This window comes from Cervus canadensis, chromosome 23 (assembly GCF_019320065.1).
Source record: "Cervus canadensis isolate Bull #8, Minnesota chromosome 23, ASM1932006v1, whole genome shotgun sequence".
Taxonomy (NCBI): Eukaryota; Metazoa; Chordata; class Mammalia; order Artiodactyla; family Cervidae; genus Cervus; species Cervus canadensis.
In genome coordinates, this window is record NC_057408.1 from 41,390,475 (window position 1) to 41,417,550 (window position 27,076).

Genomic DNA, 27,076 nt, shown 5'->3' on the forward strand with positions numbered 1-27,076 from the left:
CTTCCCAGGTGGCTCAGTGGTAAAGAATCTGCCTGCCAATGGAGGAGATGCAGGTTCAATCACTAGGTCAGGAAGATCCCCTAGAGGAGGAAATGGCAACCCACTCTAGTATTCTTTCCTGGAGAATCCTGTGGACAGAGGATCTTGGTGGGCTACAGTCCATGGGGTTGCAAAGAGTCAGACACAACTGAATATGCATGCAGATAGAGAGACACATACGTATGTACATACATATAGAGGCAGTTGTAGATTTTCCTCTGCTGCTTTTCTTTCGTGTTCTTTTAAACAAGCTAATAAAGTATTACATATGAAGTATTCATTTTCTTGGGGTGAACTGAGAGAATAGCACTTATATATATGTATGTATGTATATATATACTATAATGTGTAAAATAGGTAGCTAGCAGGAAGCTGCTATATAGCACAGGGAACCCAGTTTGGTGCTCTGTGATGACCTAAAGGGTTGGGATGAGGGGTTGGGAGACAGACTAGAGAGGAAGGGGATATAAGCATATAACTGATTCATGTTGTCTACAGCAGACACCAACACAACATTGTAAAGTATTTGTACTACAGTTGAGAAATAATAGATGAACACAGAAATATTAAAAAGGAATAAGTTGGCATATTGCAAAGTTAAAAAAATAAAATATAAAGAAGTTAATAAACTATTACACATACCTAGTTCAGAAGTGTATCACAGAGTTTAAAGACTTCCATCCTATTTCCCTAATAGCCAAAATCAATTTTCATTTTTGTAATTTTATACTTCTGTTTCCTGAAAACAATTCTTTCTATTATTGTAGATAATAATCACAGTCTCTTGAGCTCATATATTGTATTCATTTCTTCCATTTTAATAATATTCTTTTGTGTTAGCTTAGCTTAAGCTCTATTAAGGATTTTTTTATAAATTTCAAAACATGGTTAACTACTTACATAGCTCTTAAAAGGAGACATACAGTGGGGAAATTAAGTCTGTGTAAAAAAGTAATTTGGAAACATCACACAATATACAGTAAAAATGCAATTACTTTTAAAATGGAATCTGTGAACTAGGTCAGAATATTTTGGTTTTCTTTTGGTCTTCAACTTGTGAACAACACTATTTTCAAAGAAAAGGAAGTGAAAGTATTATCTGTGAGTTTAAAGGAAACATGGCATTATAAGAAAATCTAATGATCTTCATATGCCTAGATTAAAAAATATATGAGATGATAAATTAAATATATTTACTCAGTTGCAGACCTAGATAATGCAAATGTGATAAGTGAAACTGTAAATAGTGCTTAATCAAATTATGACTCAGAGTCTGGAGAAAAAGATACCTAAGCAATAACTGTTCTCTTTTTTCTTCTTGATGAAAATTCAAATTAAATCATTAATAGTTTATAAATGAAACTAGCCAAGAGACAGCTAATGCATATCCTATTCTAAATTAAATACAAGCATTAAGTGTTCCATTATATTCATGGAGGTAAACTCAAAAATCACTTTATATTTATGAAATATGAGTTTTAAATGTTTATCTGATTGTTTTTCTCGCCTGAAATCATTCTTGATGCCACTGTGAATTTGGGGAGAAAAGAAAAATGAGCTGGAACATCATTTTCTTTTATTATTCTACCCAATTTCCTTTCTCCTCTGTCTTTCTCTCTGCATATAAGCATATGCACAAACACAGGCCAAATGATTATATCAGAAAGGAGAGAATAAAAGACAGAACAAAATCACATCAGCTTATTAGCTTTGGGATCAACCCCAGAACTATGTGTGTATGTGTGCAACCCCAGAATGAGGTGACAATATTCTTGCTACTTACTGATCCTATTCAGACTAAGGGCTTGGTGCAGTACATTTCACCTTGACAGTTACAGAACTTGTTTGCAGTTGGTCCCTCTACTCAAGGACTCTATAATATGGTGGAGAAATGCAATGAACATAAGCAAATGTGTTATGTGATCAGTGGTGAATGACCAGTATATTTTAAAATTGTGTGGCTTCTTCATAATGGAATTTTATTTATATCCAGACCATCTTCTCTCTGTACTCAGAATTCTCCTCAGTATCTCATGCTTCCCTGCCAAAGGAATGCAAATAAAGTTTAATTCTAGTGAGACAAAAATATAATTATGAAAACAAATCCTCTTAAAAAATTCACCCCCCAAACAAATAAGAACTGCCCTAAACACTGTTTTAAATTATCAATGTCCGGCTTCTCTTCATTATTGCTAATAGTTGAATTTTCTGTAAATGAATTATTTGAATAGGGTTATATATGGCAAACAATGAGTATAAATTATAGAAATGAGTAAATAACCATTCAAATATTCAAATATACTTTGAAATTCACATTGGTTATTGCTGTGAGATGTGAAGGTAATAACTAGGATGGCAAATTAAGAGAGAATTTTCAGAAGGAAATAAAATTATGTCTGTATTTAATTTCTTTTACTTTCATTTTAATTATGAAGGATTGCCATGCCATAAGAAGATGATGTGTTTTTATGAAATCATTATTGAGCAAAGAATTGTGTGGGAGGAAAAATAATGTTGATAGAGCAGAACAAGATGAACCAAAGCAAAATGTAATAATAACAACAGTTCATATTTTCACAGTAATTTGTGGCTGGTGAAGAACTCTCATTCCATTACTTGAGCTGACATGTAAACTTTCTTTGATTAATAAAGTCAGTGATACCATTCTATTTTTAAATATGAGGAAATATAAAATATTGTCATAATCAAGATAGCCAATTTGCAATTTACAGAATGGGTCAAATGGAACAGAATAGTATGGTAGAGAATTTTATGCTTCTTATGGGTCAATTTTATCTGTGAAAAATGTAGGTGGAGAGTTTAAAATTAGTAAAGTTTCAGGGTACTATATCCTATTGTGTGAATGCTTTAGAGAATTTTGACCTTGGTAAGGAAAGCTAGCGTGGGTGGTTACTCAGCCACTCAGTTGACCAAAATAACATTGATCACCCTATGAAATGTACAAAATTGTTCTCAAAAATGGATATAGCAATGCCTGCCATGCTTCTTTAACCAAGAGGTACAATGAGACAGGCTGTAACCTGGGCCCTGGCACTTTTTACTGGAGTGCTTGCCCCTAGACTAATAGCTCTTAAAGCCACAGAATACAAAGAAAGTCTAAGGGATTAAAAACAACTTCACCCATGCCCAGTAGTCCAGTAGCTGGGGTAAAGTATGAACAAAGAGATACAGAAAGGCAAAAATCCAACTTCCACTTCTGAGAACCCCGGAGCAGAAGCAGATTTCTGTGCATGATCTCTGTACACAACACCACCAAGAGGGTTGGCAGACCACCTAGGCCACCCTTCCCACCCTAACCAATGACCATACCACCCTTACCTCATTGAGGGGAATAGCTCTGCCCTTCCCTGACACAAAGAGTGAGCAGGGAAACCAGTTTCTTCTTTTTGATCCCTCATGTTGCAGCAAGAGTCCCAATAAAGCCTTGCTGAATTTCTCATCTGGCTTCGTATCAATTTCTATTGATGAAAGAATCAAAGAACTAGTACGTAACAGAGTTGGCATCACAATCTTTTATAGTAGCTTTGGGACTTCTACACCAAGTTTTTATTAAGCATTATAATAGACTTGCTGAAGGGAAAAAAGATTTATAAATATTCTTTTATTAACTCTTTTCCAAGATGTTAGAAAGAGCATGGAATCGGTACTCTCGAAATATCAGACTCGGTGGCTTAAACAGGAAACATTATTTATCACAGTTCTGAAGGCTGGGAAGTACGAGATCAAAGCTCCATCAGATCTCATATCCACTTCCTCATTTACAGGTGGTTCTATGTTCACATGATGAAAAAGGTGAGAGAGCTTCCTGAAGTCTGTTTCCTATATAATTAATGGAATATTACTCAGCCATAAAAGGGATGAAATAATGCCATTTGCAGCAACATGCATGGACCTATAGAAGTCAGACAGAGAAAGACAAATATCGTATAATATCACTTATGTGTGGAATCCAGAAAAATGGCACAGATGAATCTATTTGCAGAACAGAAATAGAGTCACAGATGCAAAAAAACAAACTTAAGTTTACCAGTGGAAGAGGGGGGAGTGGGATGAAGTGGGAGGTTAGGACAGACATACACACAGCAATATATATAAAGTGGGTAACTAATAAGAATCTGCTCTATAGCATCAGTTCAGTTCAGTTCAGATGCTCAGTTGTGTCTGACTCTTTGTGACCCCATGGACTGCAGCACGCCAGGCCTCCCTGTCCATCACCAACTCTTGGAGCTTGCTCAAATTCATGTCCATCGAGTCAGTGATGCCACCCAACCATCTCATCCTGTCATCCCCTTCTTCTCCTGCCTTCAATCTTTCCCAGCATCAGGGGTCTTTTACAATGAATCACTTCTTTGCATCAGGTGGCCAAAGCATTGGAGTTTCAGCTTCAGCAGCAGTCCTTCCAATGAATATTCAGGACTGATTTCCTTTATGATGGACTGGTTGGATCTCCTTGTAATGCAAGGGACTCTCAAGAGTCTTCTCCAACACCACAGTTCAGAAGCATCAGTTTTTTGGCACTCAGTTTCTTTATGGTCCAGCTCTTACATCCATACATGCCTACTGGAAAAACCATAGTTTTGATGACACAAACATTTGCTGGTCTCTGCTTTTCAATTTGCTGTCTAAGTAGGTCATAGCTTTTCTTCCAAGGAACAAGCGTCTTTGAATTTCATGGCTGCAGTCACCATCTGCAGTGATTTTGGAGCCCAGGAAAATAAAGTCTGTCACTGTTTCCATTGTTTCCCCATCTATTTGCCATGAAGTGATGGGACCGGATGCCGTGATCTTCATTTTCTGAATGCTGAGTTTTAAGCCAGCTTTTTCACTCTCCCCTTTCACTTTCATCAAGAGGCTCTTTAGTTCCTCTTCATTTTCTGCCATAAGGGTGGTGTCATCTGCATATCTGAGGTTACTGATATTTCTCCCAGCAACCTTGATTCTAGCTCGTGCTTCATCTAGACCAGCATTTCACATGATGTACTCTGCATATAAGTTAAATGAGCAGAGTGACAATATAAAACCTAGACATACTCCTTTCTCATTTTGGAACCAGTCTGTTGTTCTAACTGTTGCTTCCTGACCTGCGTATAGGTTTCTAAAGAGGCAGGGCAGGTGGTCTGGTATTCCCATATCTTTAAGAATTTTCCACAGTTTCTTGTGATCCACACAGTCAAAGGCTTTGGCAGAGTCAATAAAGCAGAAGTAGATGTTTTTCTGGAACTCTCTTGCTTTTTCGATAATCCAATAGATGTTGGCAATTTGATCTCTGGTTCCCCTCCTTTTCTAAATCCAGCTTGAACATCTGGAAATTCTCAGTTCATGTACTATTGAAGCCTGGCTTGGAGAATTTTGAGCATTACTTTGCTAGTGTGTGAGATGAGTGCAATTGTGTGATAGTTTGAGCATTCTTTGGCGTTTCCTTCCTTTGGGATTGGAATGAAAACCGACCTTTTCCAGTCCTGTGGTCACTGCTGAGTTTTCCAAATTTGCTGGCATATTGAGTGCAGCACATTCATAGCATCATCTTTTAGGATTTGAAATAGCTCTACTGGAATTCCATCACCTTCGCTAGCTTTGTTCGTAGTGATGCTTCCTAAGGCCCACTTGACTTCGCATTCCAGGATGTCTGGTTCTAGGTGAGTAATCACACCATCCTGGTTATCTGGGTCATGAAGATCTTTTTTGTATAGTTCTTCTGTGTATTCTTGCCACCTCTTCTTAATATCTTCTGCTTCTGTTAGGTCCATATTATTTCTGTCCTTTATTGTGCCCATCTTTGCCTGAAATATTCCTTGGTATTTCTGATTTTCTTGAAGAGATCTCTAGTCTTTCCCATTCTATTTTTTCCCTCTATTTCTTTGCATTGATCAGTGAGGAGGGCTTTCTTATCTCTTCTTACTATTCTTTGGAACTCTGCATTCAAAGGGGTATATTTTCCTTTTCTCCTTTGCCTTTATCTTCTCTTCTTAGCTATTTGTAAGGCCTCCTCAAACAGCCATTTTACTTTTTTGCATTTCTTTTTCTTGGGGATCATCTTGATCACTGCCTCCTGTACAATGTCACAAACCTCTGTCCATAGTTCTTCAGGTAATCCATCAGATATAATCCCTTGAATTTATTTGTCACTACAATTGTATAATCGTAAGGAATTTGATTTAGGTCATACCTGTATGGTCTAGTGGTTTTCCCTACTTTCTTCAATTTAAGTCTGAATTTTCCAGTAAGGAGTTCATGATCTGAGCCACAGTCAGCTCCCAGTCTTGTTTTTGCTGGCTGTATAGAGCTTCTCCATCTTTGGCTGCAAAGAATATAATCAATCTAATTTCGGTATTGACCATCTGATGATGTCCATGTATAGAGTTGTCTCTTGTGTTTTTGAGAAAGGGTGTTTGTTATAACCAGTGTGTTCTCTTGGCAAAGCTCTGTCAGCCTTTGCCCTCCTTCATTTTGTATTCCGAGGCCAAAAGTGCCTGGTATTCTTGGTATTTCTTGACTTCCTAGTTCTGCATTCCAGTCTCCTGTGATGAAAGGGACATCTTTTTTTTGGTGTTAGTTCTAGAAGGCCTTGTAATAGGAGGCACCAGAGACCTGGGAGGCACTGCAGACCCGAGAAGCACCACGTGTGGTATAACTCCTCTTGGAGCAGGTCGCAATTAGCGCCACCAAAGAGCTACTGCGCAGATGACCCACAAACTGGAGAACAGTGATACCAAAGAAGTTCTGGCTGTATCGCATAAGGAATTTTACTTGGTGCTCTGTGGTGACCTGGATGGGAAGAATCTAAAAAAGAGTGGATATATGTATAGCTGACTCACTCTGCTGTGCGACAGAGACTAACACAACATTGCAAACAGCTCGACTGCAATAAAAATTAATTTAAAAAAGGGCATTTTTGGTATTGACCATATGGTGATGTCCATGTGTAGGCTCGTCTCTTGTGTAATTCCATTTATGAAGACTCTATTCTCATGACCCAATCACCTCCCCAAAGGTCCCATGTTCTAATGCTACCACTTCAGAAATTAGGTTTCAACATATGAATATTGGGGGACACAAACAGTCTAGAGAAAGCATTTTATTTTATTCATCACTGGACATTACTTTCTCTCCATATCAGCCACCGCAAAATAACCCTTAACACCCATGAAATAAATGTTGATTTGTTGTTGTTCAGTCTTTGAGTTTTGTTTGACTCTTTGCAATCCCAAGCATGCCAGGCTTTCCTGTCTTTCACTTGAATACATCTCCCGGAGTGTGCTCAAACTTATGTCCACCGAGTCGGTGATGCCGTCCAACCATCTCATCCTCCGTCATCCCCTTCTCCTCCCACCTTCAGTCTTTCCCAGTGTCAGGGTCTTCTCTAATGCGTCACCTCTTCACACAGGTGGCCAAAGTATTGGAACTTCAGCTTCAGCATCAGTCCTTCCAATGAATATTTAGAGTTGATTTCCTTTAGGATTGATTGCTTTGATCTCCTTGTGACTAAAACAGCTAGTTTTTTCCTCAAGATTTATTCTTCCCTATCTCCTTAGTAACAAAGTTTTGAACTTGTTGGATATGCAACTGAACAGTTAAAAAATTACATTTCCCCAGCATCCCTTGTAAATACATGATATAGTTCTCACCATTGTGATCTAAGGGAAAGTATAGCATGTGCCTAATTTCTTAAAGGAAGCCACCTCAGCCAGAATGGCTCTTTGCACTTTTGTTCTTCCCATCTTTCTGCCTGGCATATTGTGATACTGAAGCTCCAACAGCCATCTGTCACCATGAAATGAGGTGAACATGCTGAGGACAGGCGAGCAATTGTGTGTGTGCTCAGTCGTGTCTGACTCTCTGTGACCCCACAGACTGTAGCTGTGGACTTGGCTGGAAAATCCCATGGACAGATGAGCAGGGGGCATGAAGAAAGTGGGTCTTTGCTAGTATCGTGGAGCTATAAAGCCTGACCTAAATTGCCAATAACGGAATTTTTATTACTTGAAGAAAAATATATGCTCATCCTGTTTAAGCCTTTATTACTCACTTGGATTTTCTGTTTTATATGACTGAACTCAATATATTATTCTCATGCAGTACACATTATTCCATTTCCTGATGACTAAACTGAGGTTGAAAGTGAAAGTGTGGTTAAATGATGCCAAAGATCATATACCAAGCAAGTTTCAAAGTGGAAGGAGAAACTCTGGTGTTTTGAGGTTTCTTCCCCCAAGCTTTTTTCACTGTAAAACAACTAGAATGCTTACCTGAGGGTAATAACTTACCTTTATTTCTTTTGACATATCTTTCTATCTTCTGGATATACGCATATGTGCCAGACACAGTTTTTTGTCTTCCAACTTTTTATTTTGTATTGGAGTGGGGCTTCCCTGGTGACTCAGATGGGAAAGAATTTGCCTGTAATGCAGGAGACCCAGGTTCGATCCCTGGGTTGGGAAGATCCCCTGGAGAAGGGATTGGCAACCCTCTCCAGTATTCTTGCCTGCAGAAGAATTCCATGGACAGAGGAGCCTGGAGGGCTATAGTCCAGGGGGTTGCAAAGAGATGGACAGGACTGAGTGAGTAACACTTTCACTTTTGCATTGGAGTGTAGCCAATTAAAAATGTTGTTATAGTTTCAGATGGACAGCAAAGGATCTCAACCATATATATATGTGCATCCATTCTCCCCCAGGGCAGCCTCCCCTCCAGGCTGACACGCAACATTGAGCAGAGTTCCCTGTGCTATACAGTAGGTCCTTATTGGTTATCCGTTTTAAATACAGCAGTGTGTACACCTTGATCCCAAGCTCCCTAGCTATCCCCCCTGCCTATCCTTTCCTCCAGCAGCCCTAACTTGGTTCTCTAAGCCTGTAACATACACTATCTTCTAATACTGGATGCCCAGAGAAGAAAAACAAATCTCCTGTCTGCATGGAGCTTATCTTCTAATAAGTAAATAAATGAATGAGTGAATGAATGTGTTAATAACTAATCTTTTGCACTTTCTTTCTGAATGACTGACTTACCACAGGCAATAATGATTTATTTCATTTCTCATATTTAAAATAGCACGTGAATTTGTCTACCTTTTACCCCCTCCATTTTACCAGTGAGTTATCTGAGACCCACTGATATGAAATGATATGCTCAAGGACACACAATCCTGTAACCAACTTAAGCATTAGATGACAAGTCAATATTACCAAGGTCATGGAGCAAAGTCAGTCCATTAGGATTCATATAAGGAATCGCAGGATCTCTCTACTAGTCTAGCTGTAGCTGGAAGCTGAAGGGAGTCATGGTTTCTACTACTCACTGTGTAGATGGTGGTGGAAGGAATCCCATACATTCTAAGCAGGCTAATAAGATAAGAAAACCAACAAACAGTGCTGGTTTTGGAATGTCTGCAAACTGAAAGGTCTATACCAAATTGTGCAGAAACGAAATGCTTTCTTTTACATCAGAGCAAGGGATAACCACCAGAGACCAAGGGACCAAGCAGAGTCTAAAAGAGCAGGTGAATCCACAAAAAAGCAGTAGCTTTTGCAAGACAGAACACCAAACATCTCTCTGAGACAGTGACTCTGTGCACAAAGGCTCAGCCCTGGGAAAAGGTGCTCCCTTAGAAGCCTCTCTGTCAAGTGACAGGATAGCTTTAGTTGCTGCTGAGTACAAAGGAACCAACCAGAACTGGGGTTTGAAAAAGTACTTAGTCCTTAATGCAATATGCTAACAATTTGAATCATATCTGGCACTTCTTTGTCATGGCCAAACAGGATTTAAGTCAAATATTTCTCAACTATTTGAAGAATATGAATGCTATTTACAGATACAATAAGATGTAGTATGGATCTCAAATCTTGACCCTCCTGTTACTTCTTATCTCGGTAAATCCTTTAAATATGGGCTGTATTCCTAGAGGATTCAGACCATGTAGGTGACCGTGTATTTCGAATAGAATAATAGGCTTTGTTTTCATTTTTATTTATTTATATTTTTAACTTGTGGAACCAAGTCAGGCTTAATGCATTTTATTGATTTTCTGTCACCCAGTTTTTAATACATGTGTGCCTGGTTGGTACAAAGGCATAAACATATCTCAACTACTTCTAACAGTTTTCTTTTCAAGTGCATTGTAGCCATCTAGATTTCTGGGCTTTTGTTTTACCTTCTTCAAATTATGAAGAGAATGTAAAATAACTTGCCATATAACTACGAAAGCCTCATGAGGATACTTGCTATCCGCATGAGAAGAAACTTCCAGAAAATTTACTGCATGTATGATATATTGATGAATGTTCTACTCACATAAAGAGTCACTTTATCAGAGTCAACATTAAAGCTAAATTTTAAGATCATTTTAGCTCATGGCTTTTATTTTTGTGTGTTTGTGTCATTTACATGATTACCAAAAAAATGGGTAAAAGACAGTAGTTTGAAGTTTAGGATATTTATCCTGAGATTCCATTATTATTTATGGAAAAAATGAGATTTAAAAAATGATGAGAACATGAAAGGTTTTCTGTACATGTGGTATCTTCTGTCTTTTAATATGAATTTCTATAATGTGCAATCAAAAATTTTATTACATTCATTTTATATAAACATCATGGGAAATGATTATCTTTATATGAAGTCTGACATTAGGTATAAAGTTAAAGCTTATAACTTTGAATACTGCATGCATTTCAGAATACATTTGAAAACTAAACTATTGTATATAAACTGTAACATTTGTCCTTTCAAGAAAGATGCTTATACTACATGCTTGTATTTTTGCAGCTCTAGAAATTATTGGTCTTGTGATAAATGTTAGTGTTTTACACTTAATGCATTCTAAGTGTAACACAGATGTTAGCTGAAATCACCCTGCACTTTAATAAAATATGTATGTGTAATTCACAAATATATATATGTGATGTATATGCACATATATATGCTAATTTTAGAAATCCATTTATTTCTGCATACCATTTTTTTTTTTACAATATACAGACAAAGGGAGGAGGATTGGGTATGGTATACCCTTGATACAGATATCCTCTTAGATAATTTTTAAAAAACTGTCTCAACATTGATATGTTTATCACCACATGCCAACAGTTCTAAATAATGCCAATAATAAAATTATCCTCCCTGAAAATATCTTTGATTTAGTAATACACAATTGTTATAGTTACTGTTGGACTTTAATTAAGTACACAGATGTGTGTGTATATGTGTGTGTGTGTGTGTACGAGTGTATGTACAGGTGTGTGTTCCAAATTAGCCCAATTTATGATTTGTCCTCTAAGTATTCACTGCTTCATTTCCTTTGTTCCCTCTGCCCTCTATCTAATCAGATATGAAACATCAACTGAATTTTCATGATGTTCTAACCTACAAAAAACCCATGCAAAACATTTGTGGGTGGCCTTTTCTATGGAAAAGTCAGCCTCTTGAAAACTCAATTTCATTTGCTCTAACATACAAAGAAGTTTAATTCTCTACTTTTTCTGACTCTACCTCGCTACAAAAAAGACTCTTTAATGTGCTCTATTTGACAACAGATAAATTATCAATTTTGAGTCCCATCATTTAGCAGCACAGAAGATATTGAATCACTCTTGGCATTTGCAGAACACAGATGTATTTCCAACCCATATGAGCTGCCCTGAGAGGGAACAAGTGACTACTGCTGACTTTGGTTATAAATAATATATCTACTCTACTATGTAGCAATTTAAAAGAGATTTCTTGTTCATAAGAATAGATTTCAGGACAATTTGGCTTTGAGAATAAAGTTGGCTTTGAGTGAAATAATTTCTTTAATTTTTAGTCTCATTACCTGTAAAAGGGAAGCTCATTTCAGAATTAAGTATGAAAATTGATGTTGAAGAACCTTAATGGGACTTTTTATGGTTGTCATGATCAAGTGCACAGACAATGTTTTATATTGAGTTTTATAGCCTCTGATGAGGCAATCCAACAGGGAAAACAATTTTTAGAATGGCATTAATTAAACATTCTTATGTGCCTGTGTGTTCAGTTCTGTCCAACTCTTTGCGACCCTATGTTCTGTAGCCTGCCAGACTCCTCTGTCCATGGGATTTTCCAGGCAAGAAGACTGGAGTGGGCTGCCATTTCCCTCCTGCAGGGGGAATCCCAATCCAGGGATTGAACTTGCATCTCCCATGTCTTCTGCATTGGCAGGTGGATTCTTTACCACTGAGCCACCTGGGAAGCCCTATGCTTTGGGCTAAATGCTGTACATGCATTCTTTCAGTTGATCTTGGTCTTTCCAAGTTTTCTCAGTGAATGGAATTTCTGTACTTTGATTTGTTCAAGTCCTCAAATATTGGATTCTTCTATGTCTCTCACCCCTACATGCAATCATGTCACTCTTTGTGACCATGTGGACTGTAGGCCAGGCTCTTCTTTCCATGGGATTCTCCAGGCAAGAATATTGGAGTGGGTTGCTATACCCTTCCCCAGGGGATCTTCCCCACCCAGGGATTGAACCCGAGTCTCCTGCATTGATAAGTGGTTCTTTACCCACTGAGCCACCTGGGAAGTCTTTGATTCCTTTGGTGCATCCCTATCAACTCTAAGCTGCTAATGCCTCTTATCAGGGTTATGATGATGACCTTGTGATAGGTTTTCTGCCTCCATTTCTGTTCCACAATCCATTTTCTATATGACAGACAGAATGAACTTTTGAAAAGGCCAATTAGATCATGTTACTGATCAGTTTTAACCTTCTGGGGGCTTCAGAATTGCACTAAAATCCATTTTCTCTACTGTCAGTGACCTTAGTCCCCACCCACTCCCTGCTGTTCCAACCCATCTCTGTCACTTCTCCATGCCTACACTGTAGCCAGCAACCAGGCATTGTTCTATTTTTCATGAATTCCATATTCATTCTCACCTCAGGAGCTTGGCATTTACTATTTCTTCTTGCCTAGACGGCTCTGTCCCAGGGCTTCACACTGCTGACTCTTTTTTGTCAAATGTCACCTTCTCAAGGCCACCTGCTCAGGAACACTTCCTGGAGTCTTATTTTTACTATGTTCTATCTCGTTAGGCTCTTAGGTGGTATCGGATCTCCTTAGGTACAGGCCCTGGAGCAATTTTTCATTTGTGTACAGTGCCATGTTGTGTGATTGTGTGTAGGTGCTTGTTTGAAACATGATAGCGGATGATTTCCCCCTGGGAAATTGTATCTGAGTATTGTATCTGAGAGAAAATCTGTCACATGCATATTTTATATAGGCTTTTGCTGGGCACAAATCTAGAAATTCAGGGTAACCCTCCTGAAGGAGTTCACATAATAAACACTAAGATATGTACACTTACACATACACAAAAATAAGTGAGCATAAGTGGATAGCTTGGTCAATTGTTACTACATTAATACCTCCCTTGAAGCAGCATATTAACAAACAACAACATTGCTGGCTCATGAGAAGTCACCCCTGTTTTACTTCCAAGTACTATTATCTCCCTTCCTCCCACCCCTACTAGGAATAACTTGTTATCCTGATTTTTAAGACATTAGGTTAGTTTTTCCTGGTTTTAAACTTCATATAAATAGAATTATACTGTATGTACTCATTTACGTGTGGCTTTTTTGTTTGTTTCTTTGCATGTTTTTCTAGATTTGTCCATGTTGTTATGAATACTGCCCATTTTTCAGGGACTTCTATATAGTATTCCACTAATGGAATTGTTGTTGTTCAGTTGCTAATTCTTGTCCAGTACACTGCGGTCCCATGAACTGCAGCATGCCAGGCTTCCCTGCCCTCCACCATCTCCTGGAGCTTGCTCAAACTCACGTCTACTGAGTTGGTGATGCCGTCCAACCATCTCATCCTCCATCATCCCCTTCTCCTCTTGCCCTCAATCTTTCTCAGCATCAGAATCTTTTTCAGTGAGTCGGCTCTTTGCATCAGGTGGCCAAAGTATTGGAGCTTCAGCTTCAGAATCAGTCCTTCCAGTGAATACTCAGAGTTAATTTCCTTTAGGATTGACTGGTTTGATCTTCTTGCTGTCCAAGGGACTCTTTAAGAGTCTTCTCCAGCACCGCGGTCTGAAAGCATCGATTTTTCAGCACTCAGTCTTCTAATTGAATAGAACAAATGTATTTCATTTAGATCATTTTTCGGGCTTTTTGACTATTAAGAGTAAGAGGCTGTGAACATTCTTGGATATGTCATTTGGTGACTGTGTGCACGTTTGGTTGTTGTGTGACTAGGCATAGAATTGCTTGGCCACAGAATGTGCATTACTTCACCTTAAGTCGACAGCAAGGAGATCCAACCAGTCCATCCTAAAGGAAATCAGTCCTGAATATTCATTGGAAGGACTGATGCTGAAGCTGAAACTCCAATACTTTAGCCAGCTGATGCGAAGAACTGACTCATTGGAAAAGACCCTGATGCTGGGAAAGATTGAAGGCAGGAGGAGAAGGGGATGACGGAAGATGAGATGGTTAGATGGCATCACCGACTCAATGGACATGAGTCTGAGTAAACTCGGGGAGTTGGTGATGGATCGAGAGGCCTGGTGTGCTGCAGTCCATGGGGTTGCAAAGAGTGGGACGTGACTGAGAGACTGAACTGAACTGAACTGAAGTCAATACTGACAAATGGTTTTTCAAATTGACTGCACTGAATTTTACACCTAACAGAAGCATAGCTCTCTTGCAACATTTTTTTTTTTTTTTACTTTTCATAGAACATTGTAGGCACAGAACAGAGCATTCATTTAATTAAACGTCTTCATCAAATTATGTTCTGTTAAATCAACTAAACAAGAAATTAAAGGGGATTGTCTAGTGGTCCAGTAGTTAGGACTCGTTGCTCTCACTGTTTCAGCCTTGGCTTTGATCCTTGGTCAGGGAACTAAGATCCCACGTGTCACACTGCATGGCAAAAAACATTTAATGAGTAGAACGTTTCTTCCCTTTGTGCAGTCACTTCCAGGGGGGTACTGATTTCAAAACAAGAGAACTCTAAATATCATAAGTTAGTGGAATCCTAAAAGAGTCAGGCCGCTTGATATATAGAAAGACCATGGGGCCTCTGGCCAAAAGGCCTGCTTTCCAATCTTGGCCTCTTCCACTCCTGAAATTCTCTCATCCATAAATAGGGACTAAAGAAAAATTTTATTTAACTAAGTTTTGCAAGGCTTCAAAAAGCAATGTGTGGAATTCTCTCTGTTTATCGAGGAGTAGAAAAATCCTTACTTTAGTAGAAAAAAAACGGTTGCCATATTTGACAGGCACTTGTATATGCCTTGACTGCATTTGTTGCTTCATTCCTTCCTTTTGAAAAGACCTGAATTGCATTTGGAAATCCATATGGTTCTTTAGAAACTGATTCCGTCCGTTGTCTTACGAACAGAGTTCTGATACTTAGACTCTGCCAAACCGTGTGTGTCATTTTCTTGGCCACAAAGATTATTTTGGCAGCAAGCCCTTCAACTCTCAAATCTCTTCGAATATTGTGAGCAGCTTTTTCTTCAATTTTATTTTTTATAACAGTTTTATTGAGGTATAATTCACAAGTCATGTAATTCACCCATTTACAATGTACAATGTAATGTTTCTAATGTATTCAGAGTTGTGCAACCTCATCACTATCTAATTTCAGGGTATTTTCAACACTCCCTGAAGGAAAACTACTATACCCACTAACAGCCATTCCCCATTTCCTTCTAGTCCCAGTTCCTCACAGACCAGGCAATCCCTAAATTATTTTTGATCTTTTATACAAATGGCAAAATACAATATGTGATGACTGGCTTGATGTTTTCAAGATTTATCTATGTTGTAGCTTGATTTTTGGCTTGAACAGCCAATGCATATTTTATCAGACACTGCTCCTGGATTGAGAATGCCTCCTGAAATTATCAGGGCTTAAAGATCTCCTTTATTAAAGACCCATTAAGAAAAAAGGGAGAGCTGCTGCTGCTGCTAAGTCACTTCAGTCGTGTCTGACTCTGTGTGACCCCATAGACGGTAGCCTACCAGGCTCCTCTATCCCTGGGATTCTCCAGGCAAGAACACTGAAGTGGGTTGCCATTTCCTTCTCCAAAAAGGGAGAGGGCCCAAAGCAATAAAATTAGAAATGAAAAAGGAGAAGCTACAACTGACATCACAGAAATACAAAGGATCATAAGAGACTATTACAAAAAACTATATGCCAGTAAAATGCACAACCTAGAAGAAATGGACTAGTTCTTAGAAAGATACAATCTTTCAAGACTGAACCAGGAAGAAGTAGAAAATATGAACAGATCAACCACAAGGACTGAAGTTGAAACTGGTTTAAAAACTCTCAACAAACAAAGTCCAGGACCAGATGACTTCACAGGTGAATTCTATCCAACATTTAGAGAAGAGTTAATACCTATCCTTCTGAAACTATTTCAACACATTTCAGAGGAACACTTCCAAACTCATTCTATGAGGCCACCATAACCCTGATATCAAAACCAGAAAAAGATATCATAAAAAAAGAAAATTACAAGCCAGGATCTCTGATGAACACAGAGACCAAAGTCCTCAATAAAATATTAGCAATCCAAATCTCACCATATACCATGATCAAGTGGGAATTATCCCAGGGGTGTAAGGACATTTCAAGGGCCACATTAGCTTATATTTATTGAATGTTTGGCAATTTCCCAAAAGCAGAAACAAACCTGGCAGAGTGTTGGTTGTTTATTACTCAAGTTTATGTGATACTTTGAGTGCCTTTCTGGACAGCAGTAACCAAACACTTTTATACATATATCATGAATTTTTGTTGCTGCTATTGTTACTCAAAGCTGATTATGTCACTTACTTCACAATAATTTTATTAGTTTTATACTACTTTTATACTTATTACTTATGAAATTGTCCAAAAAGTTTTAATTTTGCAATACGAGCCCTCCTTCCTAAGAAAAACACAACAAGAGAAGAGATCATGCAAATAAGAGAACTAAGGCAGAATGACCAGTATTTTAGCCTGGAGAATCTCCACGGACAGAGGAGCTTGGTGAGTTACAGTCCACAGGGTTGCAAAGAGTCAGACACAACGGAGTGCCTAAGCACACACACACAAAGCAGAAAGAAGAGAAAAATAGTAATATTTTAAATTAAATCAGGGTAGAAAAATCACTTCAGGCAATTCGATACAAATAAATGTACTTTCTGCTCCATGATTTGTATGGTGTGGATTTGGACTAGACTCATCCAACAGACACATTTTAGGATTCTTAAAGAGATGGGACTACCAGACTACCTTACCTGAGATATCTGTATGCAGGTCAAAAGGCAACAGTTAGAATCAGACGTGGAACAATGGACTGGTTCCAAATTGGGAAAGGGGTACTTCAAGGCTGTATATTGTCACCCTGCTTATTTAACTTATATGCAGGGTACATCATATGAAATGCCAGACTGGATGAAGCACAAGCTGGAATCAGGATTGCTGGGAGAATTTCAATAACCTCAGATACACAGATAACACCACTCTTTTGGCAGAAAACAAAGAGGAACTAGAGAGCCTCTTGATGAAAGTGAAAGGGGAGAGTGAAAAAACTGGCTTAAAACTCAGCATTCAGAAAATCAAGATCATGGCATCCAGTCCCATCACTTCATGGCAAATAGATGGGAAAACAGTGGAAACAGTGAGAGACTTTAATTTTCCTGGGCTCCAAAATCACTGCAGATGGTTACTACAGCCATGAAATTAAAAGACACTTGCCCCTTGGAAGAAAAGCTGTGACCAACCTAGACAGTGTATTTAAAAGCAGAGACATTACTTTGCCAACAAAGGCCTGTCTAGTCAAAGCTATGTTTTTTACAGTAGTCATGTAAGGATGTGAGAGCTGGACCATAAAGAAACTGAGTGCCAAAGAACTGATGCTTCTGAACTGTGGTGTTGGAGAAGACTCTTGAGAGTCCCTTGGACTGCAAGGAGATCCAACCAGACCATCCTAAAGGAGATCAGTCCTGAATCTTCATTGGAAAGGATTGATGCTGAGGTTGAAACTCAATAGTTTGGCCAACTGATGCAAAGAATTGACTCATATGAAAAGATCCTGATGCTGGAAAAGATTGAAGGTGGGAGGAAAAGGGGACAACAGAGGATGAGATGGCTGGATGGCATCATTGACTCAATGGACATGAGTTTGAGCAAGCTCTGAGAGTTTTTGGTGATGGACAGGGAAGCCCGGCGTGCTGCAGTCCATGGGGTCACAAAGAGTTGGACATGACTGAGCAACTGAACTGAACTGAACTGATAGTCATGATGTGAAATGACACTAACAAAGTGAGTAAAATATAGAGCTTGTTTTCAAATCTGGAAGTTTGAACAGTTGCCTGTGGTTCTAATTCACTTTGCTAGAACCAAGAAAAGCAGAATTTCACAATAAAAAATTCATTGAAAAGTCTCAGGTTCTCAAAATTAGAGTTTAGGAAGCTCATTCTACTCAAATTAAATTTTTCTTTGTTTTCTTTTGTTATTAATTTTATGGTAAATTATTCTGTTGGATTTGGATATCCTGCAAAAGACAATGTTTGACTAAAAGGACGGGCACAACTTTTATTAAAAACTAACACAACCAAAGACAAAACAAAAGTCCAAGGATTTCTCAGTTTGAGGATGGTTATTTCAAAATAATATGTGATTCAACTGGGATGCTACTTGAAAGTCTGCAGTCAGTAACACAGGGGAGCACATATTTGTAAATCAACAATTGGAAACAAATTTAAGTGGGGTTTGGGGAGAAACATGGCATTGTAGAGGAAATAAGATGAATGTGAGCAGCTAAAGAAAAGCAGAGATTCAGGAAATATTTATTCATGAAAGTTAAAGTTTTTGTTAAGGTCTTATTACAACCATCTCTGTTTACCTTTGGATACCTTTTTCCAGCTTGTTTATCCTGATTATTTTTAGGTCTAATTCATAGTTAAAGATCTAATACACCTCATAAAACTTTCTATAGATGATTGGGATTGAAAAGTGACCTTTGGCCAGAGTGAGTAAGCTCATTACATGAAATCCCACATTTATGCCTTTTCTGCTTGCTAGAAAAATGGGAATAAGAGTGATGGAAAGTTAAAAAATAGAATATTTTTAGTGGCAGTAGATCTAAGACAAATATACAAATAAGGTTGTGTTACGATTCGAGATGAAGATACAGTGTTCTCACTTATGTCACAGTTGCCCAGAGACTTGAATTACTGATGTTACACCCACCCAGGTGAGAATTCTGACCAATGGAAAAACTTGCTCTCTTCCATTCTCTCATGACTACCTTGCTTAGTGTCCCTGAAAATACTGTTACCTATCTGTCTGGTCTCCACAAGTAAGGAAATGTTACAAGATGATCATTGTTCATTCTTGAGTATTTGTCATGAGACTAGTAACCTGAAGATTAGATTTTCAAGTATTCCTGAGGTCTCTACCAAGACTAAACTCCAGGAATGTTTGAGATCCCTTCCAGCTCTTAAGGACTTGTTGGGCCCTGTACTAAGCAACTTTAGTGCATTTTTTCATCTAGTCCTCAAAGCAATAGAGAAGTCATTTTCTATTTTTAACTCCACTGTATAGATTGGAAAATTTAGGTTTAAAGGGATGGATAATTTATCTGATTGAATAAAATATCTGATAAAATATCTGATAACTTATATGATTGGGAAGTTATGGTACCATAATTCAAACTCAAGTCTATTTCTATCTGCTATCTATTCTGCTGTAGTATTATGTCTGTGTAAGAAATGTTTCCAAATAGTATTTCTTTTTTTCCCCCTTCCTACTTCATCCATTGCTTTCACTGATATGGATTTTTTTTCCTATACTTGAGTTCCACCATGGTGTTTAATCAAGTAAAGATAATTTTACTGTCAAATGTTTTACCTTCATCATGAGGATGACTATTTCTTTAAAGGAAAGAGAATTTTCATATGATTTTAACTTAATTTTATTTACATTCTTGTCATAAGAAAACCTAATGAGGTATCTCAGAGTATATGACTTGGGGAGATAAATAGAACAAAAGTTCATTATTTAAGCTTATTTTATTATAAAAATTCATAGAAGAGTGGAATAAACCAGGTGCAACAGAAACAGTTTTGCTTTTTTCCATTCATTTTTATTTGGGGAAAACTGAGATCCAAGGATTTAAAGTTTGTTCAGACTCAAGGCACAAACAACCCATAGCAGAGCCAGGTCTCAAGTCTTTTGATTCAATTTCAGAGATTAAAAAATAATTTAATTAGATATTTAAAGATGTTTTCTTCTTTTATTCACTAGAGTCTGTCCTGATCCTGTCTTACATAGGGAGGGAATGTGGAAATGTCTTAACAATGAGGTAAACAATTGTGACTTGAAAGTTCAACATTGTGATTCAGATCAGTTTTTGCTATTATTATTCAGTAAAACTTTCTTCATAAAGTTAAAGGATGAAATAATAGGGTAAATGTAAGCAATTTGATGGAGACTTTTTGAATGATGCTAAAGAAAATACACATTATTTGAATATCTAAGCATGATTGGCAAGTCAGAATTTGACCAAACTTAACAATAAATCTTTCTAAATTCTTAACGTCAATTAGAATGATTGTCTTTGTTTCTGCTGTTTTAGAAAAATGCTGTAGTTGCTGTTTTGGTTGAGTATTCTAGTTCTAAAAGAACAATTTACATTTCTAACTCTAAAATTTACAGAATAATGTATAAAATGACAGATGTTAGGAAAAGAACTTCAGTTTTTACAGATTTTCTTAAATCAAAGTTTGTTAAATGAACTTATTTATAAGAATGTTTAATCAACGGAATTTCTCCAGACTTAAAAAATGCCACATCTCTAGGAGATATCCAGTTAGAACAAAACAATATGCTGCATGCTCTTTTGGTTGGACCTATATCAATACTTTAAAAGCTTTTTGCTGCTTTGAAACACAGGATTGGTTTCCTGACAATGATTTATGTACTAATATTGCCAGCATATTGCCTCTTTTTCATAATCATAAACCTGTTCAAGTTTGGATAGTAGATGTAAACACGCCAATATAAAACATACTGACCCTAAAAGAGGTGTTTCTATCACATGCAAGCACACTGTAGATAATAGCAAATGGGTGAAGTGAAAAATGGAAGGAAAAACAAAACCTTTTAGCCCATGAAGGAGTATTTTTTTGAGGATTTTAAATTTATCTTCTTGGACTAAGTGGATTAAATGCATGAGTACTCTAAGAATATTAATAATTGGTGCTTCACACAGACCAAGTAATTTGGCACCTTTTTAAACATATAAAATTTTGACAATTTTTAGAGGAGAAGTCAAGACCAAGGCAGAGAAGGAGGACTCAAGAGGCAGAGTTGGATGTTTCCTATTTTATAACTAAGAAATTAGTTCTGTCTCAGAAACTGCACGCTCTTTTCCAGAAAGCCCTTGAATATGTATAACAGGGCCCACCTTTCTTGGGAAACCATTTAGTGACCATATATTGTTATTTAAGAAGGGCTCATTGGATTCTTATTCATCCCCACCCAGACCTTACATGATTTATCAACATCTTCCTTCCAACCATATCCAATATTCTGTTCAAGATGAGCTTTGGTTAAGTGCAATTCTATCCATTTTACTGCATTCCAGGGCCGGGCCAGCTTCTTGTTGGCGCTGCTGTAATTTCGCTGATGGAGGTGACACTGATTTTATCACTGAGTTTTCTCACTTCTACCTCTTGTTGACTCCAATGGAAAGCATGAATGGGTATATCAGGTAAGCCATTTTCAAAAACATTTGAAGGCAAAGCCTTAGATCATGATACTAAAAATATCTAAAATATTACTAAAATACTAAAAATATTTTTTAAAGAGTAGAGAACAGTTACTTTATATTTTCTTTAAACCATGTACTTCCAATGCAACTTCCAATTTACTCTAATATCAGTGGTTTAAGTATTACTAACATTAGATATAGATGGGGAGACAGTGGAAACAGTGTCAGACTTTATTTTTTGGGGCTCCAAAATCACTGCAGATGGTGACTGCAGCCACGAAATTAAAAGATGCTTACTTGTTGGAAGGAAAGTTATGACCAACCTGGATAGCATATTAAAAAGCAGATACATTACTTTGCCAACAAAGGTCCATCTGGTCAAGGCTATGGTTTTTCCAGTGGTCATGTATGGATGTGAGAGTTGGATTGTGAAGAAAGCTGAGCTCCGAAAAATTGATGCTTTTGAACTGTGGTATTGGAGAAGACTCTTGAGAGTCCCTTGGACTGCAAGGAGATCCAACCAGTCCATTCTAAAGGTGATCAGTCCTGGGTGTTCATTGGAAGGACTGATGCTGAAGCTGAAACTCCAGTAATTTGGCCACCTCATGCGAAGAATTGATTCATTGGAAAAGACCCTGATGCTGGGAGGGATTGGGGGCAGGAGGAGAAGGGGACAACAGAGGATGAGACGGCTGGATGGCATCACCGACTCGATGGACATGAGTTTGAATAAACTCTGGGAGTTGGTGATGGACAGGGAGGCCTGGCATGCTGCGATTCATAGGGTCACAAAGAGTTGGACACGACTGAGCAACTGAACTGAACTGAACATTAGATATCAAGTTTTTTGACCATTTGTAGAGATTTGATGAAAGCTTCCTCATTATGTAAAACCGAAAGAAAAATAGATTTAAAAATATTCTTTCTCCAGTAGGAAATTCCATCAAGGTTTACATAAGAACTTCCAACCAACGTAACCTTAAGAAAGCTTTCTTTCCTTCAAACTCTTGCTAAAAACAAAACAAAATAAATTTATTTTTCCATTTTATATCCCTTGTCTTATTAAGATCATTCTCTCATTAGCCCATTCCATAAACAGAGGACCGTCAGCCTAGATTTCCCCCTCTTGTTTATCTTCTGGAGTCAAAACTTAGCACTGTCTCACTGCCTTAAACATCTCCCTTCTTGGTCCCTCCTCCCCACTCCTCACCACCCCTGCCCTAATTCTCTTCCCTCACTCTTCTCACTTGGATAATTATATTATCTTTCTTTCTCTCTCTCCACTTACTTTTCTCTAGTCCAGGCTCAATATCATCTCCAGAGTGATCTTTTCAACACAAAGCTAACTAGACACCTACAAATGGAAATGCAATTAAAAAAAAAAACTTTAGCGAATAAAATCTAGTCTTAACCTTACATCAATGTTGTGTCTCACCTGATTCAACCTTCCGCCTCCCCCGGGAATCACTTAGTGCTGCCAGACCCTGTCAGATGAATACCTTCACACCTGATAGCCCTCTTATCTATCATCCCTGCTGCTCACTGTCACCCATGAGCCTCTTCATCTTGTCAGCCTTGAATTCTTCCTGCATTTGGTATGTAACTTTATTAGAGCAACAAACCTTTGCAATATAATTTTTGGTTAGCAGGCATGCCTATTTCATTCTCCATTCTATACAGCCCTAGAAGGTTGAAACTAGTCTTCCTCACCCATCCTTGTATCTTGAGTGCTTAAACGGAGTAGATGCATAGCACATATTTTGTAGAATAAACAAATTTCAAATACTCTCTTCTATGAATGCAAGGATAGAAAAACATTGTAAAACTTTTCCAAAATATGATTAAGATCAAATAATTCCTCATTCATAACCACATCATGAACCCTAGCTCTTAAAACTCTTGGTCTTTGTGAGAGACAAACTACATAGATGCTGACATTGCCCTGCTTTTTGACCTGCTTTTATCACTATTAGCAATAGTGATAAACAGGGAATCATCTCCCACTGGTTGCCAGACAAATGTTACCTGAAAGTATCTTGTTTATTAAATGTAAAAATCCTAAATTCAGATATCTGTATTTTTTCTGATACCCCACTTGTAATAGAACTGTGCATTTTATTTTCCTACGGTGATAAGCGACTCATCTTTGTTTTTCCCTACTAGGAATAAAACAAGATATCTATCAATTTCAAAAACAGAGATGTTGATTGTAACAGGTGGATGGTAAGCTTACTGATTGATAATGTGGAGTTAGGTTGCCAGTTGCTAGGAAGGTAGAAATAAGCAATACCTTATGCATCCCTATGTAAGTTTTGTCAGCAAATATGAAAATTGAATTTCTTGTATTTGAAATAGCAAATGTTACTAATATTTTAATGTAAAGTAACAGTGTCAACTTACTTTGACTTGAAAATTCCTCACTTGAATAATTGCTTCTTTTTCTAGTAGTGATTACTTTTTAAAATATTTTCTGATATGGACCATTTTTAAAGTGCTTATTGAATTTGTTACAATACTACTTCTGTTTTATGTTTTATTTTATTTTTGGCCACGAGGCATATGGGATCTTAGCTCCCTGACCAAGGATTGAATCCACACCCCCTTGCATAGGAAGGTGAAGTCTTAACCGGTTGACCAGTACGGAAGTCTCTCTAGTTATTTTTAAGTTCCCTATAAGCTGAATCTATGGGTATATGAGAAATATTAAAATAATTTATTCTTGGGTCTTTCCTGATCTTGAAAATATTTTGAAAAAATTTTACATACCACTCAATGTAAAAACTGTTAAAGGTCATTACTTTTAAAAAGCTTAAAGATATCATATAATGGACATAAATTATATTTATAAGTATATACCTGAAATAGAATTATAGCCAAGGTTAAGATACTGTGATGGGTGCTTCTGAAGTCATATGAATATGATTAAACTGGATAATACATTTTTTATGAAAGCTTTCAGAGTTTAAGTGTAAGTGCTGGATTAGGTGTAGTGCTGTGTGAAAATGATTCTCCCCAAGCAGTCGTGTCTGGTTTCTGGGTTTAGAGATTCCTTTCCTTGTCTGCATGCGCTTAGTCTCTCAGTTATGTCTGACTCTTTGTGACCCCATGGGCTGTAGCCCGCCAGGCTCCTCTGTCCATAGGGATTCTCCAGGCAAGAATACTGGAGTGGGTAACCATTCCCTTCTCCAGGGATTTTCCCTGCCCAAGAACTGAACCCAGGTCTCCCGCATGGCAGGTGGATTCTTTATGGTCTGAGGCACCAGGGAAAAACCCTTGGCGGTTCCTACTCTGAATACTGCCCTTTCAACTACACTCACTGTCCTGAGTCTCCAGCCAAGCATTTCGAACTGACAAAACATAATGGAAGGTGGGATTAATATATACACACTATTGATACTCCAAGTAAAGCAGATAACTAATGAGAACCTACGGTATAGCACACGGAACTCTACTTAGTGCTCCGTGGTGACCTAAACGGGAAGCAAACTCCCAAAAGAGGATATTTGCATGCATATAGCTGATTCACTTTGTGGTGCAGTAGAAACGAACACAGCATTATAAAGCAACTACACTCCAATAAAAGTTAACTAAAAATTTAAAAAATTAAATTTAAAGAAAGGAAATACATATTTCCTATCCAATATTTCCTAAAGAGTGGCATGAAGTATGATGGAGGGCTAAGAAACTCCAAAAGAAAGAATTGTTTCCAGGAGAAGTGAAAAATGAAAGTGTTAGTCATTCAGTCCTGTCCAACTCTTCGGGACCCCATGGACTGTAGCCTACCAGGTCCTCTGTCCATGGGATTCTCCAGGCAAGAATACTGGAGGGGGTTGCCACTTCCTTTGGGAGGGAATCCATGGACAGCTCACTGTCGTCTCAGAATAGACAAAAATAAGACTTTCCTGACAGTCTTTGCTTCTTCCAGCTTGGAAAAGGAGCAGCAAAGGGAAGAGCCGAGAATAGGAGAGGAGCTAGGCAGCCCCCTACTTCTTTCGCTTGAAAGAAGTGTCCTTGCCCTCAGTGGGTCCAAGTGAAGGGGCGAAAAGAAGCTTTGCATTTTATTGAAGTTTACAGTTTTGACTGTTACTTTGCTCTAACGTAACAGTTACTGGAATGGATCTCTTGGATAATCGGAGAGAGTAATGTGACTGAGGCCTTTATAAAAGCAGACAATGACAGAAAAACATATGAACTCTGCTTGAGATTTCATCTGGAAAAGGAGACAGTTAATTCTCATTGAAATGGTTTGTGCGGAAAGTGGAAGAAAAATGTCAGCGTGGCTCATTTTTGCATCTGAAAGTCCTACCTGTGTGGTTTTGACGAGTATGTCTTGCAGCAGCTTTACATATTGCTGCAGCTAGGAAGGAGGGAATGATGTTTTTCCCCTAGTTTGTACAAATTCACTGCATGTGGAGCAAACTAGACTTAATTTATATTATACACAGGAATAATTATAATTATTAGCTTTGTGTGTGAGTGATCAGTAGCTTCACTCCTGTCTGAATCTTTGTGACCCCACCAGGCTCCTCTGCATGGGGTTCCCTGGGCAAGAATACTGTAGTGGTTTGCCATGCCCTCCTCCAGGGAATCTTCCCAACCCAGGGATCGAATCTGTCTGTCCTGTGTCTTCTGTCACGGGCAGATTCTTTACTGCTGAGCAAATAGGAAGACTATTAGCTTTAAATATGAAAAAACAATTTGCTGTTGTACATAAGCCATGCTAATATGGAATCTTTTTTTCTTCTAAACCTTCAGAGGGGTAAATTTTAAGATAGACACATTTTAAAAATCTGTGTTTAAGTTTGTATTTACAGTGCATTTTTAAATGCAATGTTTTGTCCAAGATGTTTATATGTGTGAATATTGGGATTTGGGAGCAATTTCCATTAAAAGTGTATTATACTCATCTATAATTTACCATGGCTTTTATGAACCTCAATAAGATAGTAATGTACATTATGAGTCTTTGATAACTGAAAAAAAAGTTAGACATTATAAATACTGCTATTATTATGTAAGTCCTGACAATCACTCTGTATTTATGACAAAACATTTTTAATTTCTATATGTTTGTAGCATTAAGAATATTGTTATAAAGTTGTAAAAACATCAGTACATTAGGGTGTATTATTCCAGTTTTGAATTTTAAAACTAATTTGATTATGGCTTTTATATTTGGATAAATAGAGAAATAGATATTTGACCATATCCCAGAAGACCAGTATTTTTACTATATTGCTTGGCATTTTATATTTGAATGTTTTACAATAATTTTAAA